Here is a 10,746-nt window from a genome sequence, read left to right as displayed (position 1 = left end):
CACTTTTTTATTTCAAACAATCAACAGAAAATTTCACAGACATATTTTTACGTGAGGTTTTTAAGGCTGTAGTGTTAATTTTTAAGTAACACGAGCCCAGCCGCAGCAGCAACGCTAGGCTAACACTAACTAGCTAGCAAGATTATAAACCTGGTGCTAAACTAAGAGAAGCCACAAAATCAGTTTGAATAAGAGTAAACATTTACTCACCAAGTCAGTGTATCAGGTAAAGATCCACAGCAATGACAACAATAATATCTTGAGCTGACGCTTTTCCAGGTTTGCTCAACATATTCCATAAAAAATGATGGTAACAATGAACATGCGGACTGATCCGAGAGGGAGGAGGACGGTGGTGACATGGCATTTTCAAAACACATCTTTCATCCTTCCGCACTGAGAAGCAAAACTTCCATCTTACTTAGTTTTTCTAAGTTAAGACAACTCAAATAAATTGAGTTTATCAGCGTTTGCATAAAAAGTACTGTTAACTTATTTAAATCGAGTTCTAATAACAAATTGATAAAAACTGATTTCAGCCTATTTAATATTTTTAATTAAACACAATATTACATTTTACAGTGTATTGGTAAAGGCAGACTGCAGAGCCAGGTGCTTGATTTTATATGCCCGTGGTAATGAGAGTGAAAACACCTGAATTCAAAGAGTCATTGGATGAAAACTTTTATCCATAGAGCTTAGGCCACAGTCCACTTTGGTTCCTATTAAACTGCCAAACCGCAAATTTTATTTTATTTAATAAAGAAAAGAAAGCATCTCTGGATAGAAAATGTATATTAAGAAAAAATTAAAAGTGCTAATATCCATCTAGTGTTTCAGCATTATTGCATATGGTGCACTTTATATCTAGGTACACATTTTCAACATTAACGAGGTGCTTATTGGCACGGATTTTAGAAATATACTGGCTCCTTTTTAGTCATTGCAAAGTGCTTCTTGACAGTCTAGTAGTAGTCAAATACTTTAAAAGAAAAAAGAATAGGGAAGATGGTTTAAATTTAATCTGGAACACTTAAAGTGTCGTTTTTGTGTATTAAGAATTTATCTGTTGATTATTGTTGAGGGAAAATGGTTATTCAAGTCACCACCTTGTAAGATTTATGCCTTTAAGGCAAAATAGGAATCCAGTTCTTTTTGTACTTGTAATAAGTACAACCTCTATACTTACTACCAAGAAACATTTGGCAGTAAGTAAAGTTATTAGGAGGTTAATAGAATCTTCTTAGTTACCTTATAGAATAATGTCACAACAACTACAGTACTAGACCTATTTGTTACTTCGGGTTCCGTGACTGGCTATGAGCCAGAACCCGAAGTAACATCCAGAGGACCTGGCGAGGTAACATATATTGCTCGCATATCGTTGTCATTGCCAATAAGTTAGTCTTTTGGACTGATAATGAACCTTTTCCCAGGGTTACCTGTTGTGTTATTGTGTTTGAGGGTGATCTCGCTAACCTTGTATTTGTTGTTATATTGTTACCTGTGTTTGCCCCCTGCTTTATCTAAACATCATGGCAATAAAAACAAAACAACAAAAGCACACAAACCTTAAGTGTATCTTTAGAAAGACACAAACTGAAACACAAAATACCTCAGTACTCACTTCATTCACTCAGCTGTTTTATCTGCGGGATGAACGTGTTGTCTGGTTTGAAACAGTTTGCAGGAGTTGACGATGAATTCTCCCACAGCGTCAATCTACCTTGCTACTACAGTAGTATCTCTGAGCAGCCCTCACTCTCTCCCTTAGAGCGGATTGGTGAGGCTTGTATCGGATTGCGCTCTGATTGGTCGTTCGCTTCTCATAGAGCGGTACGTCAGTCCAGTTGCACCACCGCCGTCATGTTTCACCCCCCTCCTCAGTCGAACAACGGTGCTTTTTAGGATGCTGGAGCAACGCGGTATCATATCATCAGGACCACAAGTCTGAGTGGGATGGAGACAGTGAGTGAGGTATGTACAACGAGGACGGTTTTCCTCTTTTCCGTGCCAATAAGCAGTGAAAGATTACGCTTTTCTTCTCTTGTGGGATGCATTACGCAGGGATGGTTCTACTTTTTAAAATTTCTGCATTATGAGTGGATTCATCCGTCCTCGCATCATCTGTCCTTCCACATTTCCGAGCGCTCATCCGCAGGTTTTCGGGTGTCCCCTCTATTGTTGAGCTTTAGTCTTTGCTTTAGTACGTTCGGGTTATCGGGATACCCGCCTGGGTCTTTAGGGATGCCGTTTGGCGACTTCGGTGCAATCCCAGCTGAGCACTCCCTGATCTCCGTCCTCTTTGGCACGGCTGTCACCTCTGCACTCACCGTTAGAAATGCGTAGTTTGTCCGGGGCAATGAGGACACCAGGTAGCCAAGTTACAATGCACCTGAATCAAAGTTTAAACGGATGCATTTATTCAATTTTTATGCGATTTTTTTTCTCGACGCTCGCTTGCAAAGAAAATAGATCTTGTAAGAAAATATTAAAATTTTAAAGATGGGCTATATTTGTCGTGACTGATGAATAATATAAGCTTTAGGAAATCGTTTAGATATATGGAAAGAAAAACGTTCTGCTGGATATTTTGCCCAAAATATATAAACCTTTAAATAAATGAAATAAAAGTCGTCTTGTATAATTGTTAGTGTTGTATCATAATTGTTATTTATTATCTGTTGGTAGTAAGTGATGCTCAGTGGATCACACTTTGGTGTCCAGTGGCAACATCTCCAAAAAGAAGAAAATGGATGCTCTTAAATTTCCCTCACATCACCTTGTGAAAAGACCTCTTTTTAGTGAATTCACATAAGCTGTGTGAGCTTCCTTAAACCTTAATACCTATGCTTAATTTGAGGCTTTACTTAGTCTCCATGGTAATATTGAAATATCATTTTATCACTTATGTAGCAAACAGTCTGATGAGAATAATAGGAAGGCTTAAAGTTTAGAGCCAAGAGACTGCAAGCTCTTCCTAAGAGTTGTGTTTCTTGCTGCATCTGCTGGGTCATTTTAGATCACTAGCTGGATCAAACGCTAATCCTCTTTGTGATGCAGCCATATGATGGTTTCCATTGCATGTCCATCTGCCCATACAGCCATTAACGCTCACTGCCAGACTGCCTCTGCGTCTAGCAGCGTCTTGTTGTTTACGTTGTATGCAGCTGATCATGTGCCTATACTTGCTCATATAGGTTCGTGTACGTGTCTGTGCTCTGCTTACTCTGACTGCTTTCACTAATCACATTTCTGCAAGGTGTAATTAGTCGCGGGAATCTAAAGCTTTAATCCTTGGTTAAAGTACTGTATCTTTGCTTAGTCAGTGGTGCTTCCCGTGTTACACTGGGCTTACAATCAGCATTTATTTAGAGCACGTGAGTGCATTTTACATCGAGGCTGTTCGAAATAAATGGCAGCATACAAAAGAGATAATGTCAAGCTGACTCTATTATTGAATAGAAATCATCTGTAAAAATAAGGGCATTGTCATATATTAGATTATTAGTGATTCTCAGTGGTTGGAGAAATAGGTATAGTTTAGATAAATGCATTGTATATAAGAAATCTAATTATACATAAAAAGCTATCATGTTTATTATGTTGATCTGTGTAAAAATCACAGTTCTATTCTTGCACGGTAAATTTTAGCCATTCAAAGGGCAACTGAATGAAGTCAGGACAATAGCTCTGTATTTACCCATCCAAAACAGCCAGGACTTAGGCTGGCTAATAATAGGCTGACATGTGCACAGCTTATTTTCTTGCTGTATTTGTGCCAGCTCTTTCTCTTCCCTAAAAGCACAGATTGACAGACTCTTTACCAAGAAATGTACATTTCCTGGCGTATTTGAGAATAGCTCATTCAATAGGAAACAGCAGTTTTTCCCCATAGTCCAATTAAAACACAAATAATAGTAAAGTAATGATCCAAGGAGTAAACAGTAACATGGCCACAACCAAAGCAGCCCCATAACATTTAGGAAAAGGTGCTGTAAAGAAATCAGTGGCTACCACAGGACCACAATCTATGGATCTACAGTAATTTCTTGAGTGTCACTCACTCTGCTACTGTAAATCAGGATGATATACCTGCTTATACAGAGCAAAGTTATGGTTTCATGTACCTAGTATGTTTCTGAGAGTGGCTCTTCCCTATCTTCCTAAGAAATGTAATGCTTTTTTGTTGAGATGTTAAACCAATAACATGAATCTTTTACAGTGTGAGAATCTTAGTGGGTGTTTTGTGTGTAAAAGTGAGCCATTAGTCTATTAATGACCCTTAGTGAAATTGCACCATGTAAGGAGCATGGAATTGACTGATTGAATTAATGAAAGCAACCACAAGAAGCTTGTGTTTTGAAGTGGTGATCATTTGCACATACTGTGACAACAGTCATAATGATAACAATCAGGGATCACCGTGGTACCATTCTAGTACTGCGAACTGCTTCTTTACTGACGTGTGTCTTTTGTTCTAAAATATTCTGGTTCTGACAGTTTGGCTTTTTGCCACTTTGTTGCTGTTTGACTGTGATGACACAGTGTTATCACTGTTGTGCATGTTTTGGGTGGATAGGACTGTTTAAACGTCGCTTCTGGGTCTTAAAAGTGGAAATGCCTAAAAGCTTCTCCTGGACTCCTGTAGTAGCAAAAAAACCCTTTCAGTCGTATAGACGTTTATGGCAAACTCCATTAATAATCATCAAATTGTGTGTTTATAAAATTTTTAACATATTTAATGGATCTGTTGATATATTTATTATTTATTATCATGGATTAAATTTGTTCTTCAGCTCTGAAAATTTCAGTGCTCCCTATAATGCTATCTGGCATACTCTAAAATAGTGTTAAATTTTGATTCTACTTTGATGGCCTTTAATTCGAGAATGTTATTGGATGGCAAATAAATTGAGAACATGCTGCGTTGGCAGCAGTAATCTTTTTTAGGGGTGGACCTTTATTGGGTGTGCATCATTATCAGCCAATGATCACTTTCCTGACTGCCAAAAAAACTGGCAACTATCACTGGTTGTGCATTGTATCTCATCAGTTTGCAGTCTGGGGTTGAGATCATAAATGTGCATGATAGAATTTCACTATGCTGTCATGAAGGACTGAAAGACTTTAAAACAAGGCAAGGCAAGGCAAGTTTATTTGTATACTGTAGCACAATTCAACAACAAGGTGATTCAAAGTGCTTTACAGAGACATTAGAAACAAAAACAAATAAAAAGCATGATTTAAAATTGATTAAAACAAGCAAACAAACAAACTAATTAACAAACAAACAAAACAGTATATAAAATCAAAACAGATAAAATCAGAACAATGGATAAAATCAGTAGTTAAATGCAAGTTTTGAATACAGTTGTATTTCATAATGACTGGAACAAAATGGAAGATACAGAACAAGAAGACCAAAACAACCACATAAAAACCCAAAAACTAAACACACGCAAAAACATCAGTATCAACCAGGGATGCAGATTGTGAAATTCTGGGATATAAAAATCTGGCTGCTATCCAATGCCAGTACTGATATTTAATTTAGCCTCTTTACTTTGTTTTGTTTTTTCCTTTTTGTGTGTTTTCCCCCCAAGGAAACAAAGAAATATTTTTTATTAAAAAAAAAAATAGCTGTGATGTGTCTTAAGGTTCTTTATCACACTTAAAAAAATGTAACCGGCAAAAAAAATGATATAATCAACATTATTGGCCACTGAGTTCAGTTAATGTCATTTTTTTCCCCAGGTATACCAATATATCAGTCAACCGGGCCAGTGTCAAGTGATACTGATATTTGGATCTTGTATTAAATTAAAAAATGTCAAATAAATTGTTTTAGCTCAAACCTGCATCCATCGATATCAAATGTGAAATGTGATATACTCTCAGTCAATCCAGAGAATATCTAACGTGGCAGATCACCTCCAAATCAGATTTACATATTTCTTCCTCTGGTTTGTAGTGGAATTTATCCATGCAGATGATTTTGTTGAGAATGGCCAAGTTTTGGAATCTAAAATCCCAAAAAGCAAATAAAAAAAAAAAAACCCAAAAAAAAAACCTGTAACAATCCAAAAAAAATAAAATAAAATTAGGGATATTTTCTTTCTACCCAACATCATCTGTCAGCCAGAAGAGTGCAGTTAGCTGTCATGGCATCACTAACATCTTGTCAGTGGGAGGAATTTGTTTCTGCACAGTAATTCAATTGGTGTGTGGTCTTCCAGGGGAAAAATCTGTTCCTTTAAAGTTTTTATAACATTATCAGTTCTCAGACATATCGAGAAGTACTTGCTTTATTGATGATCAGACAGGGAGCTGCTGCAAGATTAAACAGAAACCAAATCAATCAGCGCAGTAAGAGGCACACAAAATATTTAAATAAGTTCTACAGTTTTATTTTGAAAGTGTCAGGAAAATCCAAACAATAATTTAAATCAGCAAGGCTGTTATTGGGTCTAATATTTAATGATTTGAGGTACGGAAGATCCTAAATTGAAGTCACTGTCTAATATTTAATGATTTGAGGTACTGGATTGTACGGAAGCTGAAAACCTTCAAGAGGTTGTCGCACATCAAGTTAGGCTGAGAGGGAAAAGAAAAATATGAGCCTGGAAAAAAGAGGCTTCATAATGCACAGGATCAGTACCTTTTGAGGTCCAACTTTAAGAAAGGAGAGCTCAGGGAGAAAAGTGAGGGATGGGTCAAAGGATGAAGCAGAGTTTGCATTGATGTGAAGAGATCTGTAGAGAAGGATGGATGAAGGGAAAGGCTGTATGGGTGAAAGAGAAGAATGGGAAGCCCTCCAGTACCTGAATGCTTACAGCACATATTTGCAAAGTGCACAATTTGAAGTACTTTGCAAGTATTTTTCCCTTAACATTCCCAGTAGCCTGTCCTCTTGGGAAAACACCAAAATCATTCAGAAAAGTTGACCTGTTTAAACTCAGTTTGTTAGATGACATTAATAACTGTTTTCAAGAACCCCAGAAGATTTACAGCACTTAACATCCCAATCGCAGAAGCCATGTAATCACTCCCTCCAGTAGTAATGCTTTTACTTTAGCTGTTCAAATACCTCATGTTCAGAGTAATGAATTAAAATGTCTAAATCCCAAAACTGTAACATTTTATATGTCCTATTTTTGTGTCTATCCTGATCCATACAGTTATATCAGCTAAAGTAGTTATTCTGCTACTTTTACCACAATAAAATTAATCCTAGGGAAACAACTATATTAACCATAATAATTGTCTTGTATACAATTCCTTCTTTGCAGCAATCTGACTATGATTTCTTACTTTGTAAGACACAGCCTGATACGGTTTCTGTTATGCATGAAAACAACGCTAACATGCATCCATCTATGGTTCGTTTTTTGGCATTGTACTGTGACCACTAGATAACGTTAGGGTCTCGGCCATGTTTGCTGCGTTTTGGTGGAAGAAGTGTGCAGTACGAAGTGATTTAACAAGTGAGTGATGACACAAAGGTTAGAAAATTATATTTTTACCCAGTGTATCAAACCTAATGTATGCACGGTAAAACCCATTCTCAGATGCTAATCACGACTAAAAACTACTGACATTTACAGGAGGTTTAATGCCAGCAGTGTCAGCTTTGCCTCCTCTAGCCAGTGTTGCCAACTTAGCAACTTTGTCGCTATATTTAGCGAGTTTTCAGACCCCCTTAGCGACTGTTTTTCTAAAAAGCGACTAGCAACAAATCTGGCGACTTTTTTCTGGTGTTATTGGAGACTTATTTATGATGACTTTTTGATGTGAAAACAAGTATCACTCTTCTCAACAAGCAGCGGGTGCTGCCGTGGGCACCTTGCCCGTGCCAAAACCCTCATGGGCAGAGGATAGTCCTCTTTCTTTCTCTCCTACAACATAAGTTACAATTACATTAGACAGGCCAATTATGCAAATTAGGCAATGACACCATTTTGCGACTTTTAGGACAACCAATAGCGATTTTTCTTACTGTGGAGTTGGCAACACTGCCTCTAGCTGATACACAACTTCACACAGCTCCCTGCAGACAGGCAAGTAGCATTAAGGTAGCGACTAGCAACTATGGTTAATAACAAAAACAATAAAATGAACATGGGAGCTAGGCAGCATGTGCCCTGGCTCTCTACAACTTTATAACAGATAGGGTTAATTCACATGGTAAACCCATTATTTGTTAATAAAATGTGTTGTTTTTCAAATGCTGAAGCTGAGAAAAGTCTAACATTAACTAGACAGAAAAAGTAGCTGTGTAGCTTAAAAACGCTAATTTGATTAGCAATAAAAATGTGGAGGCAAGTCCACCAGAAGCACTGCAACACCTCAGACAAACTAAGTAGAAATGTTCTTTGTTTTTTGGCACAACCTTTTTTTTAAGACAAACTTAAAATATTTTCATATTTACACCTTACATTTTTGTTAATATTTATTTTTATATATAGAATTATGCTGTCACTGATATCTTTGTTGTATTGTATTAAATATATTTTTTTAAATGCCTCTTAATTTTATGTCTTTTTTTTTTTTTGCCTCGGTGGTATAGAAAAATGGCATGGAGTATTTTCAGGTCAGTGTTTGCTTATGACTTTTCTAACAGCTAGCAAATACTATTTGTTTTTCGCGGTTGATGAGATACTTTGTCTTTAGCAAAACAAATCCTACTTATCACCGGAAAATTCCAGCCCAGAGGCAGTGCGGTAGCAGCAATGAAACATAGATTTAGAGGATACAAATTTAAATGCTGATGGTGTTGTTTTTCAGTGGCAATTACAAAGAACAAACAAAATAGATTTCAGAATAAAAAGTTATAGCAAAAATGCTGTTCAATGTCTTTTTAATGCTACAGCTAAACTAGATAAATGCATCACGCAGAAATGTGCCTTAACTTCGTCAGACATTTAAATTTAAATTTTTACATTTTAATATAAAACTCCATTATCTTCACTGGACTTTGACTTGTTTTCTGTCTCCAACATAATTGTATTTTATGGTCCTTTATCACATATAGCACTCTCCTGCTTTTCAGCGTCTTGTTAGTGTGTCTCTGCATCCGAATGTTCCCAGCTTTAATCATTCTGATCCTCCTACAGACCTACTGTAATTACTTTTTGTTTTCAATCTTTCAACAAGACTCTGGAGGAGCCTCTGTGTTTTTTCCCTCTCATTAGTGATATTCTTCTCATTTATGAGAATGCATCAAGAAAAAAAAAAAGCCCGTCATGATTTGGAATGCAATTCTAGATATTTCCTGTTACTTACATTTTGGATTTGTTTTGTGCTAAAGTTGCACAAATTCCTTAATGACAATATTGGTTGATTTCGTCAAGCTATTTATACAGTAAATTCTGATCTTGCCTTGTTTAGCATACCACATAAAACTTGTGGCGTTAGAATAAATCTGATCAGCGTTTCTTTTACTCCGTTTCATAAGTACAAATACTGAGATAGAAGAATTGTATTTTACTGAGAGGTACATAGGAACAATTCCAGGCAGTGACTGGTTTTGAGCTACCTTATTAGAGGAATGAGCCTGAACTGGGGCCTGTTCTTGTGTGACTTGATTTCCCCAGTGACCAGCAGACCAAACCATTTTTATTGCCGTGACAAAAAGAGCCATGAACAAGTTCTTTAGGAACCATGACCCTCAAATGACAAAGAAGAAAAGTTCCAAAATCAGCTTTAGCAGTGCTTCTGCAAGTCATATAGCTAGCAAGATTGTTTTAAGGAGCAGAGCATGAGAAGCATTAACAGTATTTTTAGGCTTACATTAACTGGTGTGCAAATGTTTGTTTTTGGGTGTAGTAATCTAAATCTATTTGCTGGCAGCACATAAAATAAAAACAAAAGCCAAACTAATACAGCCAAGGGAGAAAATACCAGAGCAGAATTAGATTCCTATTGATTTATTAATAATTTCTCATTACTGCCTAAGAAAAAAACATAATGATAAGGTGTGTTATTAATACAAATTAATACTTACTACTATAAATACTAATAGTGCTACTAATATGTTCCACTACTGTTTGTTGCTCATGGATATTTCCACTACAGTCCATATGCATTAAGATGCTCTGTAGTCAACCATAACTAAGCAGTGTTGTAATCCTTCAGCATATATTCTCTGACTGCCAGTCAGTCTCAGCCACGTCCCGGCAGAGCAGCTTCATCGTCTTTAACAGTTTCTGAATTTGTTTCAAATCGGATTTATTTTCCTCATGCTTCAGCAGTTCACAATCCCTACAAATTTATTCTGAAGTAACAAATTACTATGCACAGAGAGCAATTTTTTTTTCCTCTCTACAAATAACCCAAATGACCCTTGGAGGGATTGAATAGCCATCCTTATCTACCTTAGACTCTTGAAAGGATAATAGAATGGATACACTACTCAGTGTTCCTTTATCCAGGATACTGTCATAGGAATTTTGTATTCCTTATCAGACATTTTGTCCAATTCCAGTCTTCAGAGATGTGCCCTTTATACAGAGTGGTATAAAGTGGAAAGCAAAGGTTTTGAAGGTCAGATTACTGATTACCGTTGACGATGACGTATAGTTAGTTAGATATTTCTGTCCCTACAAACATCTTCACGGTGAATTGAGAGTTTGTGTATAATTTGATAATCATTCTATGGACTTATGACTGATTTTTTAGGAATACTTTATAATTCTAATAGTGAGGAGAGCTATGCAGGCAAAATTTCATCCACCTCCGTACTCA

At 36.6% G+C, this 10,746-nt stretch overlaps 1 protein-coding gene across 1 annotated transcript in view; it reads left to right on the top strand.

Moving 5' to 3' along the window:
* Window positions 1-1,033: 1,033 nt before the first annotated feature.
* The window catches only part of b3galt1b (UDP-Gal:betaGlcNAc beta 1,3-galactosyltransferase, polypeptide 1b), a 62,987-nt gene continuing 53,274 nt past the window's right edge, over window positions 1,034-10,746 (top strand). The window contains exon 1 of the mRNA XM_026145252.1: window positions 1,034-1,977. The gene's annotated coding sequence lies outside the window, so the exon portion shown is untranslated. The remainder of the gene's footprint in view (window positions 1,978-10,746) is intronic.

This window comes from Astatotilapia calliptera, chromosome 16, assembly GCF_900246225.1.
Source record: "Astatotilapia calliptera chromosome 16, fAstCal1.2, whole genome shotgun sequence".
Taxonomy (NCBI): domain Eukaryota; kingdom Metazoa; phylum Chordata; class Actinopteri; order Cichliformes; family Cichlidae; genus Astatotilapia; species Astatotilapia calliptera.
This window is presented reverse-complemented; position numbering and strand designations above follow the sequence as displayed.